Source organism: Myiozetetes cayanensis, unplaced genomic scaffold (assembly GCF_022539395.1).
Source record: "Myiozetetes cayanensis isolate MyiCay16 unplaced genomic scaffold, myiCay2020 scf10, whole genome shotgun sequence".
Lineage (NCBI taxonomy): Eukaryota > Metazoa > Chordata > Aves > Passeriformes > Tyrannidae > Myiozetetes > Myiozetetes cayanensis.
Window position 1 is genome coordinate 21,344,645 of NW_026086605.1, and position 27,754 is coordinate 21,372,398.

Sequence of the window (27,754 nt, forward strand, 5' to 3'; positions counted from 1 at the left end):
TCATCCACGGAACTGAAAGAGCATCTCAGCAGGACACTGCCAGCCTCCTTTTCAGCTCCCACTCGCTGATTGCCAGTCTCTGGCAAGTGAAATGTCAAGAACCAGGCAGGGGCGGTGTTTGGAGAAGGAGGGATAAGAGATTCTCACCATCCATCAACCTCAAAACCTATTCAGCCGACAACTTGAATGGAACAGGCATTTCATTCTCCATGGTAACAAGAGATGGAAGGAGGTTGGGAAAAAAAAAAAAGAGAGAGAGAGAGTACAGACCCGGGAAAATCTGATGTTGAAGACGCAGGGAAAGTTGCAAACTTCGCAACTTCTCTTTGCTGTGCAAGTTGCATGCAGAAGAGGGAAAAAGCCCTTTCCTTGCCTGCACAGTCCCCAAGACAAGCTGTCCCATGGCCACGATGAGGGGCCCTTTCTGCGAGCAGTGTACTGATGTGGGGGAAAGAAGTCCCTTATTCTGCACCAGTCCTCCCCAGAGGAAAGACAAATGCCTTCTGAACACTGGGAATTAGGGAAAACTGCAGATTAGTGCCCCACAGAAAACAGAACTGTCTGAAAGGGAAAAGATACTGTCATTGCCTGTACAGTATTTCTTGTCTGTAGATCAAAGCCACTGATGCCGACTCAGTCTGTGCCAGTGCTGACCACAAACTGGAGTGGAGAATTAGCATCACTCTTTGTCTGCTCTGCATCTTACATGGAATAAAACGTTTGTTACCTCTGTCGTGTCAAACCTCTTAGATGCACACATAAAAACAAGATGTTTATTCTTTTCTGGGGCACACCAAAATGAAGCATGGGAGTAGTTAGACTTAAAATTCGGGTAGCACCTTTGCTGAGCTCACAGGATCTCATGGAAAGTCAGTTCTTATTAACATTTTAGGCCTGGCTATCTTCTGAACTTTTTTCCCTACTATTTTACATTCATAACTTGAGTTGTCACAGCTAGAATGTGCACAACAGGGAAATTACATTTGGATTCATGCACATTTGTGTTCCAAGCCGGCCCCATGCAGCTACTGAAAAGAGTCTCTGGCTAAAGCACTTATGGAAGATAACCAAACAAAGGACTGAAAAGCTCTGCAAATCCTGGCTGCTGCCATCTTATTTTTTTCTCATTTCTTTACACTGATTCTTTCCTGAAGAACACATTCAAATCTCCCTCCCTCACCCAAACCCACCATCTTACAAATTTGGAGTTTGTTCTCACTTTTGTATTGCATATGGGACATGTAGTTGTGTGGTACTTTTTTTATAACCTATATTATTATCTTATCTTTTTGTTACATGTAAGACCTAAGTCTTTATTTACCATTCAGGACACTGCAGCCCATAAGGCACGTTAATACACATCCCTGTCCACTGAACTTCATCCTTTATCCACCACCAATCATTTCAAAGCCATGTGAACACATTCTCACTTTTGAAAAATACTTCCCTCCTCTGTAAAAATGTTTAATTTTTTCCTTAGTCTTCCAAGACACTGATTCTTGGAAAAAACCAGAAGGGAACCTCAGAGGGAACAATCCTACAGTCACTTTACTTCTGCAGCCAGTTGCTACTGTTCTCCAACTTACCTTCCTGAGACAGTTTTTTCCTTAGGTTAAGGGGGGGCATATTTACCTTTGGCAATGTACTTCAGGTTTATGGTTTAGAAATATTTTCCTTTTTTTCCTAAAGAATTTAACAAGAAAATGAGAAACAAGACTGGTCCATTCTCTCTATCCCAGTCAAAGCCAACTGAAGTGGGAGTGACACACTCCTACAAGTCTATATAACCAAATAAACACTGTTGAATGCACCTGCATGATCAGATGGATTCAGTTCTTTTCAGCTAGTTTTAAAGATATTTCAGAATTTCAAGGAGATACTTCCATCCCTTTTAAAATATATTCTACCCACATCTATTAAGATGAGGGTATTTAACATAAAAAGCTTTTTATGTTCCTTTCATAGAACAATCTCAGAGTACTTTGTTATTTTGCTTTGTTACAGGAGCACAAAAAGGAAAGAAGGTATTTTTGCCACTTCTCACAAAGCAGAATCATCTTCCCTGCACTTGCTGTTCACTCAGTTTCACCTTGATCCTCTTGAAGGTTTGAAAGCATTGTTGTTTATCTGCAGCTCAGGGAAGGGATTTTCTTTCTCTCTGAAGTTGATTCTAACGTACTTCAAAGACTTGCCATCTATTAACATCATCCACTTGTCTTCCTGTGATCCAAAAACTATACCTTTAGAAATGGAGAGCCTTCCCAAATCTGTTCTAGCAGCATGCTCTAGGCAAGGAAGAATATACTGACCAATATTACAAACATTCAGAAATGTGAAAAAGCAGCCCAAGAGCAGAGAGCTGTACCAACCACACCCTACTGTGTGTTCTCCTACAGCCACCAGAAAGGGAATGGGGATGTGTCTCACCAATAAGATACACAGAGATACAAATCTTGGAAACAAATCTACTATGAATTGCCTAAAACCAGCATCTCAAAAGGCACCCTACCAAGTAGTACTGAAGTGAGGAGTGAAGTGTGCCCACACAAAATCAAGGTCTTATCCAGCTTCCCAAAACAGAATAATAAACAGTACAGTACGGCCAAGATTCAAAGGACTGCCCACCATGTGTGCCTGTCAGGCAATAATAAAAGCTGGAATACATCAATAGCTTCAGGCTGGCTGAGAACAAAGCTGTCTTGGGTTCTGATCAAGTTTGGTGGTCTCCACACAGCTCTTGGATTACAAAAACTACCATCTCAGCTGGCAGCAACTTTATAGAGAAGTGAAGCAGCGGTGAACTTCATTAGGACAGCACTGGCAGTGACACATCATAGCACCCTGAATTGCACCTGCTCAGGCAACAAATAGATCTTCTGCTCCCAAAGCTGTGAATCCAGAACTAAATTCACCTCCTTCAAGCAGATGCCTGCTCTGAAAACTTTGCCATGCCTACCAGAAACTAACATGTGAAGTAACTTCACTGTAACACAGAATCCCACAGAATGGGTAAGGTTGGGAAGGGACCACAGTGGGTCATCTGGTCCAACTTGCCTGCTAAACCAGGGTCATCCTACAGCATATTGTACAGGATTGCATCCAGGTGGTCCCTAGATATCTCCACTGAGAGAGATTCCACAACCCCTCTGGGCAATCTGCTCCAGTCTGCAGTCACCCATACCGTAAAGTTCTTCCTCATATTCAGGTGGTACTTTCTGTGCATCAGTTCCTGCCTGTTGCGTCTCATCCTGTTGCTTGGCACCACAAGCAGAGCCTGGCTCCATCCTCTTGACACCCTCCCTTCAGATACTGACAGGTATTGATGAGGTCCTCTCCCAGTTGTCTCTTCTCGAGGCTGAACAGGCCCAGCTCCCTCAGCCTTTCCTCATAAGAGATGCTCCACTCCCTTAATTAATCTTCATAGCCCTCCACTGGACCTGCTCCAGGACCTCCCTGTCTGCCTTGTACTGGGAAATCCAGATCTGGACACAGCACTCCAGAAGCAGCCTAAGGGCTGAGTGGAGGGGCAGGATCACTTCCTTCAGTCTGCTGGCAATGCTCTTCCTAATGCACCCCGGCATACCAGGTGACATGATTTAGCAGCAGAATGCTTTTTACAGCTATTCCCTCAAGTACCACATTAAACAGGAAAATGAGTAATCCTTTTCTCCATTAAAAAGGAAAATAGATGCATTAAAACTTAGCAAATATGTCATGTTTTGAGTTAAGTATTCATCCACCGACCAACACAGCAGAGACTAAGCCAGAATGTAGAATGCCCAAGAGAAGATGACTTGAAATGTGTTTTAATACAACAGAGATACCCCAGCCCTAGACTGAATCACCTGACTGTAGAAGTGTCAGAGACCAAATTCTCTCCTGTTCCTGCTCCCAGCCTTGAGGGGAGCTCAGTCAATCAGATACCCTGTATCCACACATACTCACAGAGAATGATAATATGCCATAAATTAACACAACAGCAAACATCCCTACAAGCCACAGCAGTGTGGGGACTGGCAGGGCAGCCACGAGTCACTCTTCATCAGTACACTTCTGGTCCTCAATCCCCTCCTATTTCATAAAATCCACAACTCTTTAGTCCCAGAATAATAAGACAACAAAAACAAAAGAGGGCATTTATCAAGTCAGCAGGGCAAAAGACTAAAGTCCAGTGCTTTTGGTTTTGCTTGGTTTTTTCTTTTGGGGTTTTTGGGGTATGATGGTTGTTTCTTTTAAAGAAGAAATTTTTATTTCTGGGATTAAACAGAACAATAACCATCTAAGGAATAAACACCCATTTTTATTTCAGGTCAGAAAGCACTCACCATCACTGAAATAATTTATGCTGTTGTTAGGTTAGCAGCTTTGAAGTTCCAGTTAATGTTGAAAGCTCATCTGCTGTGGGAAAGGAACATTTATTTTTTGGTGTACCATTTCCAATTTCATCCCAGGTTAACAAAAGACAATTTCTAGTAAACATACAAAAAGAAGTACAAATTTACATGTACGAGAATCATGGGATAAAACTCATATTTTACCTGGTTGAAATGCAGAAGTAAAAAAGAACAAGGAAAAAAGACAGGTATTGAAATGGTAACGATTCAGAGGACAAAACAATAAAACTACTACACATGAATTTTTCAAAGCATATATTAAAATGGTTTCTAGGAATAAAAAACACTAAAAAACATGATTAGAAAGCACACAAAAATTGTCCAGACCTCAAAAATTCTGAGGACAGCATTTTGGAAAGCCAAAGCATTTTGATTTAAATTGACAACCATGGCTGAGACATCTCTGAGCTATTCTCAATACAAGTCATTTCAAGGTAGGAATGAATATGGACAGAGTACACAGCCTGAGCTGACCTGATGACACGATGTCTGTGTCATCAATAAAAGAATACACCGTGCCACTGAATTATCAGTCATTTCCTACTGCAGACACACCACCCCAAAATGGGAGGGATAGACTTCATACATGCAATTTTATCAAAACGTATTTCTCTAGTAAGTGAAATTATACTAACCCAATCAATCAATAGCTTCCTAATTTCAAGTGTGCCACAAAATTAATCAAAGAGAAGACTTTAATAAAAGGCTCTTCAAAACAATCAGCATTATTTATTCAGACCATTCCCATAAGGTTAAAGATTGAAATTTTAACATACTTGAGGTTAATTTTTTTTTTTTTTTTTTTTAATTAGAGTGTTTTTAAAACTGTTCATAAAGCACGAACTCACATTCAACATCACCCATTAAATCATCTCCACTATTTTAGAAACCAAATGAATAAATGCAAAATCCTTTGTTTTACAAGAGTTTCATGTTTCATAAGAGACAGAGAGCAAATGACTGCAAGACTCCTAAAAATTTGTTTGGCTGATGCTATCTCAACATACAATGTCACCTCAATCTGCTATCCGAGAACTTGCAATACCACTAAACATTAATGACACATGGAGAGGTAAAAGCTATCAGCCAGGAAATGAACAGCTTTTAAAAGAGCATTAGAGGGATATATGTTTTGAACTCTGAAATGTTGTATCTGCAGTAAAGGTTTTCAGTATTTCACATGCAAACATTTTCATGCAAATAAATACATGTTCCTCTAAACTGAAAGAGCTTACAAGGGCACAATTAGCTGTTTTCACTGAGAATAAATCAGACAGCTGCCTGTAATTGGAACCAGGAGCAAAAGACGTATAAGAGATGCTTTCTTCTTTGCAGATGTTTTTGCAAGATTTAAGGGAAAGTTCTACTTCAAGAAATTAATATAATACTATCTCAATCTACATGGTCCATGGCTTTAATGGGTAAATTTACATGTGAATAGTTGGTTTCGTTTTTGGTTGGTTTTTTTTCTTTTTGTTCCCAATTTCCTCTAGGATTTTACCTATAAGATTAAAACGGAGAATCTGCAAGCCAAATTAAGCACACACCGTGATACCTCTGCAAATAAAGCCATCTTTCAACAAGAAGCAGGGGGGTCAGTGCAAATGAATCAGCACTAACTGCTGTCACTAGTGGTGTAAAGAAGAAAAAAACATCACCCTTTCAGTCTAAGGGGGATCAGAAAAGGCTGCAAATTTTAATCTGTGAGTTTTACAGATGAAGAAATTAAATAGATGTTTCACATGACAGAGGCATGTTTAAATGTCTGTTTCTATCTACATTTATAATGCTACTGAAATACAAGTGATGTCCAACACATGCTTGGGACACAGGACACTACTTAAGGCACAGCATTAAGCTATGCCTTAACAGTCCATCAGTGTAAATAACACAAAAACAATGGGTTGGGGATTTTTTTGGGTAGGGGGCAGTGGGGGAGTGGAGAGAACACATCCTAACCAACCTTATTTTCCACTAAGTCAGCATTTCATCAACTTAAGTATCTTGAAATGAACTTATCTCTTAAGAAGAAATTGATTTCACTTAATTCTGTATCATTCTACAAATAAGAGTATTTAGAACAAATACACAATACACTTCACCCTTTCTGCTACAGCTAACTGCTCCCATGATTTCTAAACCACTTTCCTGTTTTACACAATGATTCCTGCTGGTACAAAACAGGGGAACATCCCCTTCATTCAGGTAAATGGACAATCAGAATCAAACACTTTTCAGCATGCCAGCTGACCAAAACATTGCAGATAAAGAACCACCATATATTATATATTTTATGCACTCCACTCCCAAGACACCAAAATTATGAAAGAACCAGCTGAGGTACCAATGTGACCTAAGACACCTCAGGCACAGATAACCAAGTAACTTCTGCAACTTATAAAGCAACACACGCTCCCAGCTGCCGCCTTCTCTTCCCCAGCGTAATAAGATGTAACACACATTCAGTTTACAGTATGATGCCATATTTTGGCTGGAAGGCATAAGAGATATGAATTTAACAATGTGTTAAATTGGAGTGTAGCACCTGTGTCTTACTACCAGCCTGCTTGATTTCCCCAGGGCTGGAGGATGTGTCTGCCACCTGAAGAGAGGCAGCACAGGCTGACTTACTCTTCCTCAGCAGAACGACCTGGGTAAAGGTCCAAAACCAGATGCAGAGCCTGGGCACTGTGGTAGGGTGGGAAGGGAAAGCATGCTTTGAATCACAGAATTATTCTGGTTGTAAAAGACCTTTAAGATCCAATCCAACCATTACCTGTCAAGTCCACCACTAAACCAAGACTTGGCATCCCTAAGTGCCGTACATCTTTTAAATACCTCCAGGGATGGTGACTCAACCAGAATCCTGCCAAATGCTTCAGAGGAAAAGGTTAGTTACTGAATGAAAACATCTGAAATTATTTACAAGCATCTCTCACATGCTCTCCTCTTTCTTGTCTGTGCTGATATAAGAACGGTGTGCAAACATGATAATTCAGGCAACTTCCTCAAATGACTGCACCACAGGAAGAAGTATCAACACTAACTATAAAAGAACAAATTAGAGAAGCTTGTGTCTCCTACAAAATGCTTTAAAACAACCCTCTCTGTTGCAGCATGGACTCTAATCAAATGCCTGTATTCTCTGAAGGTATCTTACTAACAAACACAAATAATATGATATATAATGAAAGGGAATAAAGCCTTGTTTCCAGAAAATAAAGTAAGGTAGCTGATTTCACCAGAGGGGAATAAAAAAGCAGGTTGAAGCTCTCACTAATGGCTTTGAAAGTGCATGATTTCTAATGCTAAAAGCTTCCTGCACTTAGGTTATTAATTTGGAAGGAAGAAATTATGAAACAAGGAGTATGCTACACATTTTCTCACAGGTATGTTAACTTCTACATCTCCTGTGAAGATAACCTGTAATTGTGGTTTTCTGCATTTTGAAATTTCATCACCTTTTGGAGCAGCAAGAAATGAGATGTTGCTGAAAATATCTCAAGTTATCTAGGCTGACCTTGTGCTTCATTGCTTCCCCACACAAATAAATGCCAAAATACCAAACCAAACCTTTTCTCTCTGACCTCCAAGTAAGTACTACTAAATATTCTGTGACTGCTTGAAAAAATCCCCTGTATTCCCACCCCCTCAAACCATTCCTCTGTGAAACAGTTAATCTTGAAAATACAATGCTGTCACCTTCCTTTTGCAGGTTCTGCCATTGCTGTCACTATGGAAACAATCAGAACATCAAATATGTCAGTAAGCGTGATTTATAAAATACGAACGCGCCAAAGGTAGAGACTCTACATAAAAAACAATCAAGACAAAATTAGCTTGTTAGCTTGGAAACACTGGCTTTAAAGATTTTCAAGTTCATATGAATTCCTAGGGCAATGCTGCAGTGAGCTATGGCCAAGGAGAAAGCTGCCAGTGCAGCATCATGCATGAAGTCACACAGCCAAAGGCTGCAACTAACTGCCAGGACAAGGGGGCTGTAATCATCCCTTTGCCGTCCATTTAAAACACAAAAATCAGACAACAGAGAAAACGCAGTATATCCCCAAAACATTACACCAACTTAAGAAATACGATAGGACATATAGACATTTGTTTCTCTGAGATTTAGAAAAAAATTAAGGAAGACCCTTTCAGCCTGTTTTGCCTGTATCTCAATAGTGCATTCAGTCACGTTCCCCTCTGTTCAGCATCTTCACTCACATTCGCATCAAAAGCAAAGGCAGAGACAATTATTCATAGCTTCCCAACCAAACACAGATTTAAAGCACTTCTTAGAGAAACATCAGCTATAGAGCTTGGTTGGATAGCTGTTCTGTTGGGTTGTGGCTTCAGCAGTGCAAAAGCAGAGCGTTTATTATCGCTGTAAGATGGGTTCATCTAAGCCCTGTATGTGCAGAAGAAGCAGTTTTCCCCCGCTCCCAAAGCTCAGCACATACTTCACTTTGACATGTTGGCTCAGTTATAGCACAAGGTAGCCTCAAGGGAACAAACACAGCTCTTTGAGACAACTCCCTCCCCACCACACAAACATTCTCTCTGTGCTTATTTAGATGCTTATTCCAGGGCATGTTTTGCCTTTCATCACCACATCACTCTCTCCTTCTCTCTCCTCACCACGTTCCAGTGATGCATTTACCCACTTCATGTTGCTGCTTTTCCTCACCTGTACTGTCTTGGAAAGTAAGCCTCAAATTTAGTTACTGAAGTTACAATACAGACAGCAAAAGCAAGGGGGACCTCTTCTTACGCCAAGACAGAACATTTCAGCTGAAGAAAAAAAGAGCAAGAAAACAGCTCAAATATAAGTTTGATCCTCTTCCACAAAAAGCATGTTCCAGAAACAGAGTGAATTTTGATGCACTGTTTCCCTGGTAATTAATTATATTAGTTCACAATATCAAGGAAACTATGTAATAGTACAGAAGACAATTCAGAGCTGGAGTTTACCTTGAAATAAGCCATTCCACCACTTCTGAGAAGTTTCAATAAATCCTAAACTAAAATGGTCATGGAAATAATCAGTTTTTAAAACTTGACTCACATATTGTACTGTATTTTTCTATCTGGCTCTTTTTTTCCCCTCTTTTCAGTCATGCATGCCCAAGCCCACTAACTCCCATTCACATCTCAGAAATAAGCATGGCCAGGAGTTCCACGAACAAATTTGGGCATAATAAATAATACCTCCTGTTAGTAATTTAGCGTTGCTTCTGCTCAGCTCCTCTGAATAACTTTTTGTTCTTGCATAAAGAAATGAAAAAAAAGGAGGGTTTAAATTACCTAATGCATTCAGTACTTCCAAAATATATTACTTCAGATTTGTTATGTTTCACATTTTTAAACTTTGAATCATTTTTATATGGTACTTCTCATTTATGTATGTAACTCTCTGCCCCTTTCTTTCTCTTGCATCCTTTCTTACCCTTTAAAGTGACTACAACACACTGCACATTGAAGTCCAGGTAACAATAGGTATTTACATAATATTGTCAGTATTATCATCCATTGTGCATTTCTAATCACAATTTCTAGTACATTTCTAGTACAACTCTAAGACCATAATTAGGTTACTCTAATCAGGCAGATGCTAATTACAATGTAACCTCTAGCAAAGTCTGCTCTTAGGACTCTGAACAACCAACAAAGTCCATGCCACAACACTGAGGTGAGAAAATTTAAGTGACAAACATGAAGAACTTTTGCATTTACTGTATGACTTCTGCAGAATCAAATACATCACTGCGATCAATAGAGGAGATCGCTACAAAATCCCTTTACATACATGGAGGGAGTCTTTATTCTTTGGGCACTTGGAAAGAAAGCCAAACACACAGCAAATTCAGCTTAACTTTTTTTCTGAATAAGAAGCCTATAGCATGATTTAAGGTACTTGAGTTTACTGCATACTGACTTCTTTTCTCAACGCATTTATGCAAACAAGTCTTCAGCAGTCAACACACTGAAACTCTCCTACATTCCTTGAAAAAACAAAGTGCAAGGCAGAAAAACTGTTTCAACATTTCCTTGTGATGGTTGATGTATCAAAAATGAAAAATTACTTTATTAGACAGCAAAATGAGCACTTTGTACTAACGGAGAAAATACCCTGAAAGGGTCCTTAACCTCACTACAAATACCATACTCTAATGCTTGATGTGACAACCAGTACTACTGTAGAAATAGAGGAGTTTCATTATCTGTGATTCTATTGAAAAATACAGAATTATGGGTCTTGCTTATAACAGAGGATACAAAGGAGACAAATATAGAACTGAAGAGGAGAAGGCAAACCTGTTTAATGGAAAAATGTACCTGGAGCCTGAAACACATACACATTTAATCTCCTTGGGCTGTTCTTGCTTAGTACTTGCTTAGCATAACAGAAAATAAAATTGTGTCCATTGCCCCTTCCCTTCTTTGCTTATCTGATTAATGAACTGAATATCACCTTCTTATTCTGAGTTCTTGGAGTTTATTTTTAATAGATTAATGACAATGGAAAAGCCACAACATTGAGTAGCAAACACTTGCTATTTTCTTTCTTTCTTTCATACACTGTCTAACAGTACCCTGAACTAAAAGATACTTTTCATACACCTGCCCAAGATTCACAGAAAGAAAAGAGGGAACAAGGCACTCCACGCAGTATAATCAAGCCACAAACATGCGGAGTGTACTTGCTCCCAATATCCTGATACTTTATAACAGAGCAACAAGAAGGCAAATCAGCTTTAGAAGACCTATTTATTTTGGAAACTGACAGCAACTCAGTCATCTAACAGTCATCTTCAAAGAAAATAAACAAAATTCAAAGTATCCTACTGATTCTGGATGAATCAGTGCTGTTCAGGTGCCAGCACTTAATACTCCACATCCAAACATGGCTGTATCGGAGTCCACCAGGCTCTCCAGAGGAATCACACACTACCAGGACAATAGCCAAAATAAACAGATACATCCAGGACCCCAGTCTACACAGTACACCCCTGTAATTTCAAATATCCCTTCACATTAACATAAGATAACCTGTTTGGTAAAAATGTCAAGTAACAAAGAAGACAGGATAAAATGTAATTTATCACTCATCAAATACATTAATTCTATGGACAAACTGCATTGATGATATCTGTGCCCTTTTTCTTTGGCATAAAGTAGTTACCCTGCTGAGAAAACAGAACCTCTAAATCCAAATGAAGTTTGTCATCCATTCAGAGACAGAATAAGATGACAACCACGTGGCATACATTTATCACATTTAATCCAGTTCAGGAAACTGGAGCTTGTCAGCAATAAGCACAGTGTAAGAAGTTAGACAAAATAAAAGGAAACACCTGAAAGCATGATTGTTGGCAAGGAGCTATTCCCAAGGAAGGACAGCACCTCACAGTAATTTTTCAGACCCAGCACACATTCAGAACTACTACTTTGTGGAATCTTCCTGCTCTTCCTAGTTCATGGGAAATTTCATCTCTGCCAGACAAATCAAGGGAAACTGAACTGCAAATTCCATTAACTTCAACTCTGAGACAGCAACTCGGCTACTGTGAGTCACTGACAGCTGAGAACAATCCTGCCAGCTCGAGAGACACCAAATTCAATGCAATATCCACCCCAATATACTTAGTCCACAAAAGCCATAGCATCTGAAAGGAATCACATGGATGCTACTGCTTACTGGAGAGGGAGAGTCAGTCTGGTTGAAAAAAATCCTTCAGCAGAAAGGGTCTGCTTCAGGCAGCTGCTAATAATACAGCCCCAGTGTGCCCAAAGCTCCTCAGCAAAAGTGCATTCCATGTTCAAATCTGCTGTTTCTAACACAGAGGTCCAAAACTTTGCCCTGCGCCTGAATTTCTGGTTTGAGTGAGGATCTTAAAAGGGGGCTTAGAAAGTTTTCCTGCAGTAAACTCATGTACTTACAATCACCTCCAAATCATCGGTTCTCTTGGTATGGGAAAGGAAGTGTAACATGCAGTATGCTAATATAAGGGCTCCAAAGATCCCTCTACAGATTCCACGTGTATCAAAGAAGGTATTCAAGCCTTCCTGCATCACGAATCAAAGTAGAAAGAAACAGATACCACAGAACAGCAGGGATGAGCAATCAGCTTCTTTCGATATACCTAAAAAAATACTCTGCTAAATCCAACGATATTTCAAATGAAGACATATTTTGTATGTCTGGTCTCATCAGACTGTCTGATTAACACCTCTGACTTTTGCATTATATACTGCTTTTGTTAGATGCATAAAGTTACCACAGGTCTACAGTTCAGGCAGTTGCATGGATACGACAGAAGGCACACAGTAACTCATTTAAAGGGGTGAGAGGAATGACAAGAGGAAAGAAGCAACTTGATACAGATCCCTTAAACTACATATCTTACAAAAGCATCACATTTGGAAACAAAATTAAGGGAGGTTGAGATGGGAGGAGGTTGCTTCTTTTTAAGCAATCCATGCCTTCCAGAGGACAAGCACAAAAACACAAGTATCCTCAGTAATTGCCCTAACAGTTTTCAACAGCTAAGATTTGCTTGCTTTTAGGTCCTTGTCTACAACAGCAAGCTTAGAAGAAAAAAACCAAAATGCTATTTCCAATTCAGCTCAGTTGTACCACTGAGTCTCACTTGACTTAGCCACTCATAGTAAAAAGACCAAAAATGCTTAGCCTCAAGAGTATCGTGGTAATTGCTGAACTCAACCTTATTGGAAATTATTACTCTCTACAACCCCCCAGATACAGAGAATTACTCTTTATGATTATTTAATAAAATTACAACTTCATAACTAACTTCTTCCAGGACAGATCCTTACATCTACCTGCCACCTCTTGCTATTAAACTTATTCCTTGCTTGCTTGCAAATCCTTCTGCATATTGTATTCCTCATGATTCTCCTCACCACTTCCTGACAGAAGAAACATGCCAAACACAACTGGCATCTCTAATTTGATGCATACTGTTGTTTCAAATGTCAGTCAGGGACACACTCCTGATACGCAGAACTAACTTTGGAGTTGTATGCAGTAGATTACTTTAGTTCAGCGTCCTTCCACTAAGAGATTAAAAGCGTCCTTAGTCAGAAAGGTTTTTCTCATTGATGTCATCGAGCAACAGAATCACAGAACAAGATCTTGCTCTACCAGACAAAATTATCTATACACAAAACCAGGAAAAGAATCTTGTCTTGCCTTTAATGATTTCAAAGACATACCCTGAAATTTAGCAGGCTGATGGTTAATGCAGTCTCACAGGAAACAGACTAATATGGACATTATGATACCAGATATTTACTTTCATCTACCCCTCTTTAAAGTGCTAATAATTTCCAATAAACAAAGTTTTGTTTATTTCCTGTAAACTAAGTTTGACCCTCCCCTCAGTCACTGCACCTCTGCCCATCTTGCACAATCAACATTTCACTGACTGAAGGAAAAGGTTTTGAGAAATTCCTGCTAAGTACTCACAGCCGAACAATGCCATTAGGCTTATTTCCCACCTTATAACTTGTCTTGCTGATTTGATAAAAGCCTGTTCAGTTAATGCTCAGGTGCCTAAACTACTCTCAGCTGATGAGATAAACATAAGATTTGATGAGGAATTCACACAACTATGTAGGAAATGGGTAGTTGTTCATACCTCTCAGCCATCCCTTACCATGCAGGATACAGGGTAGGAATTGTATTTTTATCACTGTGTTTTCATGGTCTCAGAGATTTCTCTAGCTTTAAATTCAGATCTGTTCAAGAGATGAAATGAGCCTACCTTTAAGGTTCTCTGGTCTTGCAGTGCTGTAGAATGCCACACAATTCACACTAAACCAGAATCTAACAGTGCTTTGATGGCTGATGCTCATGATTTTATGAGCTGGTAGATTAGACTTTCTCCATTGCAAACCTAGATACAATTTAAGGTGACAGGTTTGGCAAGTCTGAATTTATCAGTTCCTCTGAACATAAATCTGCATCAAAGAGGATGGAAGTTAAGCGCTCACCTTTCAGCAGTGCCTTTGTTCAGAAGCCAGCACAGGGAGCAAAGTCAACAATGCCTGGCTCACAAGCACACCCTCCAGCTGGGGGGGAGGGGGGAAAGGTAGAATGGGTCCAGATTAGAGATACACAGGAAAGAAAGATCAAAGAGTACTTAATTTTATACACATATGAAGGGCATTGCACACGGGCTGTGCAAGCAACTGTTTTGTTCTAAACAGAAATTATTCAACAAGACAGTGCACACACTACTGTGTCTCCTTAAAAACATGTCAAGTGAGGAAACCCACAACCTGGGTGTTATTAGCACCATGCTCTAACCAAATGAGCTGATCTCAGGGCTGCATAGAGACCACATACAGAAATTAAATGTAGCATCATAAATTCACTGTCTCTCAGTTCTGTTTGAAAACCAAGGTTTGGGGGTTTTTGCTTTACAAAGGAAAACTCCCAAACTGGTACACTTCCCTAATTCTTTAACTAATCTCCTCAAATTAATTGCAGGGCTGCCTTCCAGCCTACAGGAATCACCCAGCAAATGCCAAGTGTAGCCAAGTCCCCTCTCTCACAAGTCAGCCACTTGGGCAGTGGCTCCATCGAATGACTCCTCATTGTCTTCCTCTGTCACACCAGAGCCAAGCAGGCACCTGACATCAATCCAGACAAGAACCTACTGAGAAGAGCAGTGAACCTGAACACATTTCACTATTTACCCTATCACACCAGCCAAACAGAGCAGCTTAGAGCTGCTCTCCATCCTTTCAGATGCAGTCAAACTGACTTTCTGAATGGAATTTTAAGATGCACTTTGTTTTCATTGAGGAAAAATTCCCTGCTGCCTTCCTCTACACTGAAAAGGTTTTGATCCTGTTCATACCATCCCATCAATCACAGGCTGGCCACACATAACACAAACAGTAACCCCCAGTCTGTGAGCTCCCTCACCATCATTCACCTAGATGCAAACAGCAACAAACCAGTACAACTAGATGTCTATATCTGGTATTAGTTTGCTCCCACTTATTTGCAGCTACAGCTTTAAAGTAGAATGTAGCGAGATACCATTCCTGAAAAACCATTCACCTTTCTTGTCCCCTTATACCTCTTTATACTGTTGGTTCAACTGCTCTTTTTTTTTAAACATTTTTTCCTCAAGAAAGACAGCATCTAAGATTGGTATGCAATAAAATAGATTTGAATCAGCAGGAAGCATTAGGGAGGCAACATTAAAGAGTTGAAGAGAGGCTGCCAACTTGCCCTAATACCTCAAAAACAAACACGAATTAAATGGGTAAAAGAGACTTACTAAATTATTCAATCTATTTTCATTAGAAAGTTGACTCTTTGATGTTAGATTATTTCCTGAATCTTTCTACCAGTCTTTTGTATTATATATTTGTTCTTCCAATCTTTCCTTTGGGCAGACTATTCCATACTTATAATATATTTCATAATCTCATTCCCTTGTTTCTAGTTATGACCCTTCTCACCTTACTAATTTAATTAGTTTCTATCTTTCAAGTATGTGCCTTTCAAATATTTGTAGACTCTTATCACATCTCTCAGCTACGCTTCCAGTTATCACACAGCCAAGGCAGGCATGTTTGCCTGTCGGTCCCTTGGTCTGTACTTATTTGCCATTTGTCCCTCCACTCTCTTCAGTTGTTTTACATCTGTCTAGAAACAAGATGCTTGGGCCTGTATAATTGGCAAGTTAACTCTCACAGTTGTTCAAGAAGGAACTTCTCTTTAACTTCTATAATCCAAAACCATAGTAATTTGCTTCTTGGTACCATGACACATCTGTAAACAGATTTATCTGCCGCACAGCTACTCACTCCAAAGGTTTCTGATGCTTGAAAACATATTAGTGCTTTTCCAGTTTCACTCATTCCCTGAAGCACACACAAACACGCTTCAGACTACACTTTTTTGACTGAATTTTCTCCAGTGCCTCTCCACAAATGGGAAAGACTTTATTCCAATATTCTCTCATTTATTCTATCTCCAGTTCTTCTCTGTTAGTGTCTCCATCTATATCTAATTAATTTCTAACATTCAGCATCTTACAAGTTTAGAAAGACCCAGCCTGTAACAAAGGTGTTAAAAATATGTTTTTCAGTAAGACACAATGACTCCACATGGCTAGATACAATATTTTCCTGCACTACTGTGTTTACATTTCTATGACTTCCTGTTGAGGATTTCCTACTCTCAGCCTAAATTACCTGATGCAAAAGACCAGAACGGACAATCTGGCATATCTTAAGCCAGGTATGACACACAGTTCAGCCAGCAGCACTGTTAGAAGGCAGCAGCCATCCCCCTTCCTTCCCCTCCCTTTCCCACACATTAACCGGCTGAACGTTGCCTTTGTCGTGCCGCCACTGCCCTGTGCTGGGGCAAGCCAGGTATTTGTCCATTTTAGATTCAGGGCATTGTACGTCTGCACAAATACTTGTAACGGCACTAATGCACCAGGATGTGTAGGGACAGAGCAGGGGGACTCTGTGAGAACTTACTCCACTGAAAAACGTCCATGAGATCCTGGTCCTGAATTCCCGTTTGTAAGCCCCGCCTCAGCATAGGAAAGTAAGTCTGAAATCCTGTAAAGTGGGAAGACTGCAAAAACCCAAATACTTCTCAGGAACAGATGTAAGGAGAATCCTTCTGAGCATGTGAATACTGAAGATTTCTGCATAGTTCAGGGGACAAGATGAATTGAACATAAGGTAGATCTGTTAAGGAGCTGAATTCTTTCAAGGATTAGAAAAAAACCCGATGAAGTAAAGGAATACAAGAACACATTGTTTATTGGAACTTTCTCAAAAGATTTGGTCAAGTCCTTCACAAAGGGCTACTCAAGTCACTGTGCAGGCAAGAAGAACAAAGTACCGTCACAAGCAGGAAAATGGCAAAGAGAAACAAAACAAGAATCACTGATCAGTTTTGAGCGTGGAAGAAGGGTATTTGTGGAGCTCTCAAAGATTAGCATCTGTTTTCTTTCAAGTTGTTATTAAATAGTTCCAAAAGAAAGCAAAAACTGAAATAAAATTTCAACTCAACACAGCTTTAGGTGAAGTGGGTTGAATACACAAAATAACGTGGATTATTTCAGGAAATTCTAACAGAGAGAGCTCTTGGGCAGTTTGGGGCCACAGCAACAAAGAAAATGAGAAAGAAATAAAAACCAGAAAGAGAAGGAAGTCTTTAATTATGAGCTATAAATTACCTGCAGTTACTCTGTAAGAATTTATGTTGTGTGTCAGTGAAAACAGTCATTTGATCAGCATGGTAAAAAAAGTAAGTAAGACATTCAGGAAAAAAATATTAGCATTATATACATATATATATATATTAACATTCTTTAACATACACTCTGTCTTAATATAGAGCTTCACCTTTAGTATTAATGTTTAAGTCCAGTTTGACTGAAACTAGATTTAGCAGAAAGAAAAATCCTCAAGAAAATGCAATGAAAAATATCAGGGCAAAGAAGATGCTTAAAACTGAAGGGAAAATATACAGTAAATATTTCAGTACCCTCGAAATCACAGACAACAGGTTTGGAAGAATTCAAGTGCAATCAGTGATATCTAAAGCATTCCCAACACATCTGCCTGGTATCTCTGCCGGTATCTTTCAGGATGAATATCCAGAAGGTCTCTAGGCAATCCAGTCTACTGTTTAACTACTTGTGATGTTGGAAAGTTTTTCCTGAATTTTACTCTATTTATACAATTTAAGCCCTTTACTTCTGGGCTGTATAAACACTGAGAATTTTTTTCTCTCTTTGCAACACACTTGAAAATTTTAAAATTATTTTAACTTCTCCAGCCTGAATAATCCTGATTGTTCCATTATCTCCTTATAGGTCTGTTATTACTTTCTCCTGAGCTACTTCCAGTTGGTCCTCATCTTTCCTCAAATATGGTGTGCAAGCCTGAAAAGGCCCAAACATTTTAGGTCCCTTTGGATTATTACAACCAATAGCAGGTGGCACTGAGTTATTTACCAAGGAACCTAACTGTCCATCCACTTCCCCTCCATCTCTCCCATATTAGCCATCCTCCTAGCAATCAATATCTGAATCCCCCCTTTCCCCTTCCCTTCTCTCTCAGTGACCTAAACTTAGGCCTCCTCTTCCTCCTAGCCATATCAAGCCTAGCAGTATAACCAATCTCATGTTCCGAGTGAGCTTCGAATTCAAAATATGCCCTAATTTATGCACTAAGAGTGGTGCACAAGCTATTTCCTGTGAAGTGACACTAGCCATTATCCTTCTATCGGCAATCATACGAAGCAGGAACTACACCCTGAACCCCCTTGTCAGCACCCAAGAACACAGTGCCTCATCTCGCCCTGGCCCCTTGCAGTAGATGGGATACATCGCCACAGTCACCAAAACAAACTGCACCCCACTGGACCCCACAGAAGGAGAGTGTGACCCAGTCTCCGGTTCCAATGCAGGGTATGCCGTGTGTCTCCTTCATATACACTGTTCGCATTTTTGACTCCTGTACAATGGATGATCCACTACAACACCTGCTTCTCTTCCAACAAGCCTTTTACTTAGCTCACCTTCACCGTTCAGTATTTGTGCAGTTCATAAAACAAGATATTTACCTCAAGTAGCAACAATACATACAATAAAATTTAAAGTCAAGTTATTTAAAGCAGAAAGGAGGAATTAAGGGAGAAGGAAGCCACATATACCCATGCAATCCATGATCAGAGTAAAAGCTAGCAATAAATATGGAAATGGAACTATCTTTAGTTTCAACAAATGCAAAGGAAATGGGCATTTATACATTTGGAGTATTTTTAACTTCCTTGTACTTCAGTGAAATCTCTTCAATGCCTCTGAAACTCTCACTAATAATTACATAATTGTCCATTATGAAGATTCTATCACTTCCTCCAAAACAACTCATCATCAGATACTAGAAACAGAACACTGTATTGCACATATCACTTCTCTGACTCAATATGGCATTGTCTTCTACTTTTTTATTCTCATTGGTCCATTTTATGACAAAAAGTAAGCTGAAAAGGAGACAGGGTTTTATAATAAAATTATTTTGATATCAAAGAAACACAATAATGAAATTACAGACAGAAATCTTTCTTTTATGTATTTGTGCATGAACATGACATCTGAAAGCCACCATACAGTATTTATGACAACACCTAAAAATGTCACCTAAGGTTCAAAACAGGAAGCTGGTTTTTGTGACCAAATTGTTAAGAAAGCTTCATATAATTTGGTCCAACTATACTGTCATTGCTATTTACATTACAGCACACACCAAAAGGCTTCAGCCAAGGTTAAGATTGTTATATATTATTTATCTACCCTAACAGATACACAAGCACAAAACTGCCCTTTTTACAAGGGCATGTAGTAACAGAACATAGGAGAATGACTTTAAACTGAAAGATCTCGGGTTTAGTTTAAATATTAGGAAGAAATTCTTCTCTATGAGGGTAGAGAGGCACAGGAAGACATCATACAGAGAAGTTGTGGATGCTCCATCCTGGAAGCATTCAAGGCCAGGTTGGATGGGGCTTTGAGCAACCTGGGCTAGTGGAAGATGTCCGTGCCCATGGCAGAGGGATTGGAACTAGATGATTCTGAAGGTCCCTTCCAACCCAAGCCATTCTAGGATTCTAACTGTATCTGTATATCTAAACAGATTTCTGTATGCCTAACAAGAGACACATGCTGTATCACACACTTTTCAAAAGAAATGGAGACAGCACACAAGTAGAACAGAAGTATTACCCTAATGTGACGAAAACAGAACTGAGGCAGCAATGAAGTGAACTACCAAAATTCACATGAAAAGCAGAGTGAGGGGCCTAGGTCAAACTTTCTAATCCCAGTTTACAGCATATTAATTACAGAACAATCCTCCTGTATTCCTTTCCCTTATCAGACAACACAGATGTACAATGCCTGTGAAAAAACGCTCATTCACGTAATATGGGAGGCTGAACAACATGTAACAATTCTCCAAGAGAAAGCAAGAAATACTTTCATTCTTTACCACTCTGAATTTTGGAAGCCACTATCACTGTTTTCATTTTTCCTTCTGTCAGTTCATACTGGGAGGTTTAAGCAAATAGCTTATTTCACAACCAAAGTAAACTAAGAATTCGGTCACTGCAGTCCACCTCCAGTAGCTGGTTGCCAAATCAGAAGAACTAAAAAGTTGCTTTAGTCACTTGACTCTTAAGAAAAAAAAAGTATCATAGAGTGCTACATTAGAACAGCTGGAAAGAGAAAAACTGCACCTGAAATCAGAGAGTAGACCTTGAGAAATAACAGAGTAACTGAAAAAACAGCAAACCCATCACAGGTATTTTCATCCACACTTGGAAAAAGCATGCAAAAACAGGTAAAAGTAGCATCAGAAGTGAGTATATGGTTTTATTAAAAAAAAGTAGAAATGCTGGAGGAAATGATGGAAAAGAAATAGCTGAACCAGAAACTAGGTTAGAAAGGGACATCTCCCTAGAGCCCTAACAAATCCATCACAAGACCCTAGGGAGATGGTAAAAAAACAAGGGGCTTTTGTAGCAATGTTTAACACTCCTTTATGTGACACAGTGCATATATTTACCAAGAAGAGTAATGCAGCACACTGAAACTAAAAATACAGTTGCATACTGAAAGAAGTTCAGAGACAGTATTTGATCAAAGACACACAAAGGTAACAGACCACAGAAGGGTACAAATGATGTGAGAAAAACCGATAAGGATATATTTCAAAGAACAGGGAAGAAGCCACAGAGAGAGAGCTGGCAGAAAATATCATACAGGTTACACTTGCAGTTTAGTTAAAAGCCCTAATGCAGCATTACAGCAAAGCACAATCTGCAACAAGCAAGCAAAAGAGGCAAGTACCAACATGCATGGTGGGCACACAGGAAAAACATCTAATTGGGTACTTCTATGACAGATTTTGTTCATTTTATATTAATGATAGCTTTCTAATCACTTTATGGTTGTATCCAGGCAACAGGACCAACCATGCATGTAAGAGATCAGGATACTATTAATATATCTTTAAGCTGAGGCAGATGACAAATTTTTACAAAGGCAGTGAGGAATTCCAGGCCTGTTGTTTCCTCCCCAACTGGAAAAAAATTCCAACCCATCCCATTCACATCCCAGATGATATGCTCTGTTGCAATACAGCAGCAAACTACTCCCATCATGCAAATAATGACGTGAGAAGCACCAATTCCACTTCTATCATGTGATACAATTACTAGCAGAGGATGGAAAAGTATAAGTAAAAGTTAGCAGGAAATAGGTAACTGGGACAATTCATAAACTCCTCGAGTTGCTATCCAGCACATCTGCAGAGCCCTGAAAAAAGGGTCAGATGCACTTTGCTGCTGCCATGAATCTGATCTGCTGTCCAACCTTTTCACCTTTTAGTGAAATACTGCAGTTCTTGTTCTCACCCTCTATCTCTCACAGAGCTTTCAAACTCGGAATACCAGAGCAGTTTACAGAAGCGTCCTCCCAGTAAAGGTAAGGTAACGTATGCAAACAGTTAAAGGCAATAGGATTTTCTGGCTCATGACAGAAAGAGTAGCACACTGACCCCAGCTAAATACAGAATCCATCCCCTCTATCCAAAAGAAATGCCTGTATGCTATTAATATCACAAGATGAAGCTCAGCTGTATAAATAAAACCCCTCATTTCAGCTAAGTCTTCATCATCTCTCTGGCATCCATCACCTTTGCTTCACAACAAAATTCTCAGGAGGGCCTGCAGTGTAGAGTTTTTTGCTCAAGTACACTGGACTTGAGACAATGCAAGTCTGGTTTTATTATCTCCTACTTGGTAAGTCAACAGTTAATAACCATTAGGTTGGAATTAAGGGGAAAAAATCAGAAAACAAAGTTGTGAAGGAAATACTCAAGTAAGTATTTGCAAGTCAGCAAGGTTTAAAATGGAAATGCATTGTCTGGAAGTCAAGGGGACCCTGGATGCTGCTTCAAGAGACTCGCTGACATGCTGTATGACCTCAAGTACATCACTTATCTTTCCCACATTAAAAATCTCCTTATAAAACCTTGCTACATAGCTCACTTTGAAAATTAAAAACTAACTACACTGTAAATCCTCCTATTATTATTACTGCTGTTACTATGGGGGCTGGAACTGTCGTCAGCAAACAGGCAGGACATAATTTAATTTTCTTCAAATATTTATTATGCGACAACATAGCCATCTGTTTAACACTCACTATATTTAGTTTCTGTCTAAAAAAACAGTGAGAAAGAAAATACCAGCTTCTGACTTTCACTTCGACATATCCTTTCCAACCACATATGCACTAATACATGGTCAATATCTTTCCAGCTGCAGAACCCAAGAAACTGCAGGAAAGCAGAGAGAATCCCTAGTTTTAGCAGTACTAAGTAAATTTTAATTTCAGCATTGAGAAGAAAAGACAGAGTATAAAGGAAATTGGTGGAATGAGAGGACATAAATGGTAATAAAGCATTGTGCACAAGGACAATATTCTAAAAGAGGACAGATATAAAAATATTACATATCAGTACAGAAAAAGTAACTTTCCAATTGCATTAATTTCTCTCCAATGCATTATAAGATAAACCATCACTCTTAAGTAACAGCTGTTCAGAGAGGTGCCTTTGGCATCTAAATTTATTCAATTTGGACCCTTTTATGAAATGGCTTCACTTCTCTCCGTCTGCACTGTATGCTTCCATCAGCCTCTATGCAAAAATCTTTTAACATGTCTCATACCACTGGGACTTCGAAATAATAGAAGTTGAGGACGTAGCAAAGAATCTGAACTAATTAACACACACTAAGTGAATTTGCTAATGAGGAAAACTAAAAAACAGACAGTATCAGTTAAAATGTATTTATCCCACTTTATTCTTCCCCATTCTCTCCTCTACTGTTCCAAGCCCGAGACCATGAACTGCTCCCAACACACCTCAGCTTGAGGCAGCAGCATCCCTTACCATGCCAGTCCTGGTCCACCACTGCAATTCCAAAATACAGAGCTCAGCCCTAGCTGGAGTATGCCCCAATTTTCCAGAGTTATTTATAAACCGTGATACCACATCAGGTCAGTCATGCCTGTCTGAGAGGCCAGTATCTGACACCACAAAAAAAAGGGCACAGAGCTCAGGCCAAGAAAATCCAGCACAGAGGTGAAAAGGCATAAGCCAACCACACAAACACAAAAAGATGCCCAGTTATAATGCTTGGATGGTTTTAAACAGTTTCTTTTCAGATCTTCTATTGCTTATAAGTCTTCCTCTGTTTTCATACAACCAAAAGATAAGATGCTATAATAATAATAGCCATACACTGGTATCATTAATTTATAGTTGAATGGATAGAGAACAATAACTCCTTAACACAGCGCCAGTATTTTGTCCATCAACTACAGATGCTCATTGATGGGACTTTTTTTTTATATCAGGGGTTTCCAAACACATAAAGCAAATGCATTTTTTAATATCTGTGACTAACAGAACCATTAGGGATGTAAATATTACCTTTTTGCACAAAAAAAAACCAACAGAGAAACCTAATCATTTAGGAGAGATAACATCTGTCTTATAAATACTTCTGTGTTTGTGACCAGCACAGAAATTGCTGAGTCACACTCCTGTGGAGCAAGGGTTGAGCAGTGGCACAGGCCTGTAACCTCTCTTCAGTTTCTCAACAAGGACAAAGGTTTAGACAAACACTACAGCAGATAAGACTTCTGTCCAAAATGAGCTAACACTGGACTTTTACACTGAACATGATTTGAGAACAGGTTAAAGATGTACCACTGACTGATCCATCCAAGTAACAACTAGATCTACTCTATGTTATAGTTCTTGAAGATACCACAAAAAACCCCACAAAAACCCCAAACTACATTATTCCTCAGTCTTGTCAAAACCTTCTGTTTGTTTTTTTTTTTTTTAAGTAGCATTTACCTGCAATGCAGAAGACATTTCTACTGAATATTTTATCACCAGTGTAATAATCTGAACACCTTGTTTTAAGTGTGATATTCATAATTTCCTTGTGATCTGATAAGAATCACAGTTATTTAAAACACTTCAAAATTATACAGGACACAACTCATTCTGAATTTGGCCTAAAACTCATTCACATCAGTTCCTACCATCTGTCCTGCCCAGTTCCAAGTATTTCAAAGACTAGCAAAAGAAAGCCTTGAAGACAAATGTGCAAAATAGTAATCAGGAAAAGTGGTCCTTCTTATTATCCTTTACATTTACAGATACCAGAAGCTCGAGGAAGCTGTCCAAAAGACCTTAAAAGCTTGTTTTCCTTTGCAGGATTTGTCTCTATAACTGACACATAAATATCAGATTACTTTTGACCCCACAAAGTTTTAACCTCAATGTACTGATGTACTGCAGCAATAAATCCCAGACTAATTTGTATGCTGAACGAAATATTTTTCCTTTAGCCAGAACTGAATTTGTTACTTTCCAGTATCACTGACAGTTTCCCTTTCTGATGGCAGCAAGCTATTATAACTAAAACAATTACTTGAAACAAGAAATCATCAATATCCCTTTAACAATATCTCTTTTACAGAGAAACTATTTCACAAATAGGAAGTCCTCTGCAATCCCAGTAATTTGTAAAGATGCTGTAATCAGTATGAAAGATCCTGACAATGCATACACTGCACATTCTGCACCTCAGATTATGTTTCTTACCAGCAGTAAGAAACTTTATGTGCCCCTGCACTAGGATTTGAAGTGCAGAGCTCAGAGCACCTTCCTCACAGTTCAACACCCAGGCCTAGAAACAACGGGCCCAGCAATACCATTATCATGAAGAATGATAAATACAGAGGTTTTTAAAGAGCTGCCGGGTTTTCTGAGCACGTCAGCACAACCATAGTACACTGGATTCACTCCTCCCTTGATGGTGGGAACAGCTGTATGAATTAGCTATTCCCTGGAGTACTGTTCTTCAGAATCTGCCTTTAGACATGGAAGGATATGATGTTTGAAGCAGTTGGTATCTTCATGATGCTGTTTTACAGAAATCAGTGGTAGCATATATAAAAATGAGTCAAACAATACATTAAACTTACTGAAAAAGATTACTCAGCTAATTGACAGAAAGAAAGAAATAAAATGAACAACCCACTTCACATTCCAATACAGTAATTCGGTCTCTTCATCCACCCCACATTGTTAGAGCAGGTAGAGTAAAGCATTTCTTTATATTTTCACTGCCATGAAGTGGATCTTCTGTCCTGATCTGGTCAGAACTACTGACAGCAGCTGAAGCCAAACCTCATAAGTGCCCTGGATAGCTTCCCCTCCATCATCTGAAAACTTGGATAGAAGTGTGTGACCCTCTCCTCAAGTAAAAAGCCTCACAGAGCCCATAATTCAACTCTCACAATTACAGGTGATCCTGAAATAGATTAAATATCTTGCTATCTATCTTCGAAAGTACTCTTATTTGATTTCAGCTTTTTTTTGTATTGACAACTGGAAAACATGGATGGTTACCTAAGTACTGCTAAAGAGATCTAGTACCATCTCCTTGATGTTAGCCATCCGGGTTCTACTTGGGTCAAATAATCTCTCCATTTATTAGCAGAGCAATTCCAGATGATTCAAGAGTTTTTAAAAATATTAAATTAAAGAATGTCTCTGATATGCCCAAGGATGAGATCACCGCTAATTCTGAAATGACAAAAGCTTATGCAATGGTTTTGAGTCATTTGATGCTGGCAATAATGAAGTATAAATGATAGTGTGCTTTTGGGACATATGGAAAAAGGTCTTCTGGCACTTTAGAGAGAGGTTATGACAAAGAGTGCTCAATCTGGATAAGCCAGAGTCATTCAAAGTGGTCATACAGCAAAACACCAGTGAAACAGCATTTTTCATGACTTTTGGCCTGTTTATCTAATACTAAGAAGTTAAATATGATGCATATTTGCCGAGTTCCTCCTTGTTAACATAGGCTGTAAGTGAAGATGGCCCCACTTGCTCAACTCTACTCCCTCTCTGAAGTAGCAGATACAGACCCTGCAGCTACTGCTCCCCTTTCACTGCACACATGCTTCCAGTGAATCCGTGACACAATTCTGTGACACCTACTTAGGAAACCATAATTTTGCCAGGTCCTGTGAAAAAACAAAACAACAATATGTGATCTACCCACAAATACTGAAAGGCCCTGCGTAGAAGCTACTTCTCTCCTGTTTCTATCCTTCCAAACAGCCGAGTCAACATTGGGTGCAAAAGGAAAAGGTCGTTTACAAATCAAGATCTCCTTTTAAAAATATTTTTAAAAGGACTTTCACACATTTATTTTCCCTCTTTTGCCTATGTTTCTCTTCCAATCCTCAACACCTTGCATAGTAAGTTTGATCTTTATTATGAAAAAAATGTATATAGCAACTTTTTACTTTGAGTGTTGCTGACAGGGGTAGAAGAAGGTGACTGACTTGCTGTTTGTGTTTTTAAATCCATCAGCAAAGTCTGTGATTGCCCCAACTTTCTGCTCTGGAAGATCTGATGCTCACTCCACCACCATCCCTCCTTCCATCCCTCAAGGGCAGGTTGGTTCACAACCAGCCCTGCGCAGCCCTCAGAAATGAAGCTCTCACAGCCACCAGTCAGCAGGCAGTGACACCAATGTTTCCTGCATCCCATACTTCTTGTTCAATCTGTATGCTGACTATTCCAAACAAAGAACTTCAACAAAGTTATAAAAGAGGCAGACCCACCAAAATCAGCACTCAGGTTGTCAGCAGCAGTGTTACAATAAGGTAGCCTTGTAACACTGCAGAGGTGAAGCACTTTTTTTTAGCACAGCGATCAACGTACTGTTAACTTCTTTGGTCTCTTCATTGTGAATACACGGATTTTAAGTAGGTTGTATGGAAAAATGGGTCTGCTATAATTATAGTGCTTAGTGAACCACTGATCACACAGATATTTTTTTCAGGACTGCTTAAGAATGAAGTACCAAACCACTGTGGACTGCTCAGCTACATCACCAAGTGCAAAACAAACAGGATTAATGTAACAGAAGATACTCAGATCTATAGAAAATACTAAGAGCCCCCAAACTTAAATACCTCTACACATAAATTATAAACGGAGCAATTCTCCTGGAAAATAACATGGAATTCATGATGTGGAAAACAATAATAAAAAGTGGTAGTCTTTTCACCTCTAAATGAAACTTCAAGAAGTGTAACTACTCAAATGACTTTGTGGTAATACGTCACTGGGATGAACAGGGAGCCATACCATACCTCTCTGAACTACTGCTTCATACT

At 39.2% G+C, this 27,754-nt stretch overlaps 1 protein-coding gene across 3 annotated transcripts in view; it reads right to left on the reverse strand.

Moving 5' to 3' along the window:
* The window catches only part of NDST2 (N-deacetylase and N-sulfotransferase 2), a 132,288-nt gene that overhangs the window by 89,916 nt on the left and 14,618 nt on the right, over window positions 1-27,754 (reverse strand). The gene's annotated exons all lie outside the window — the stretch shown is intronic.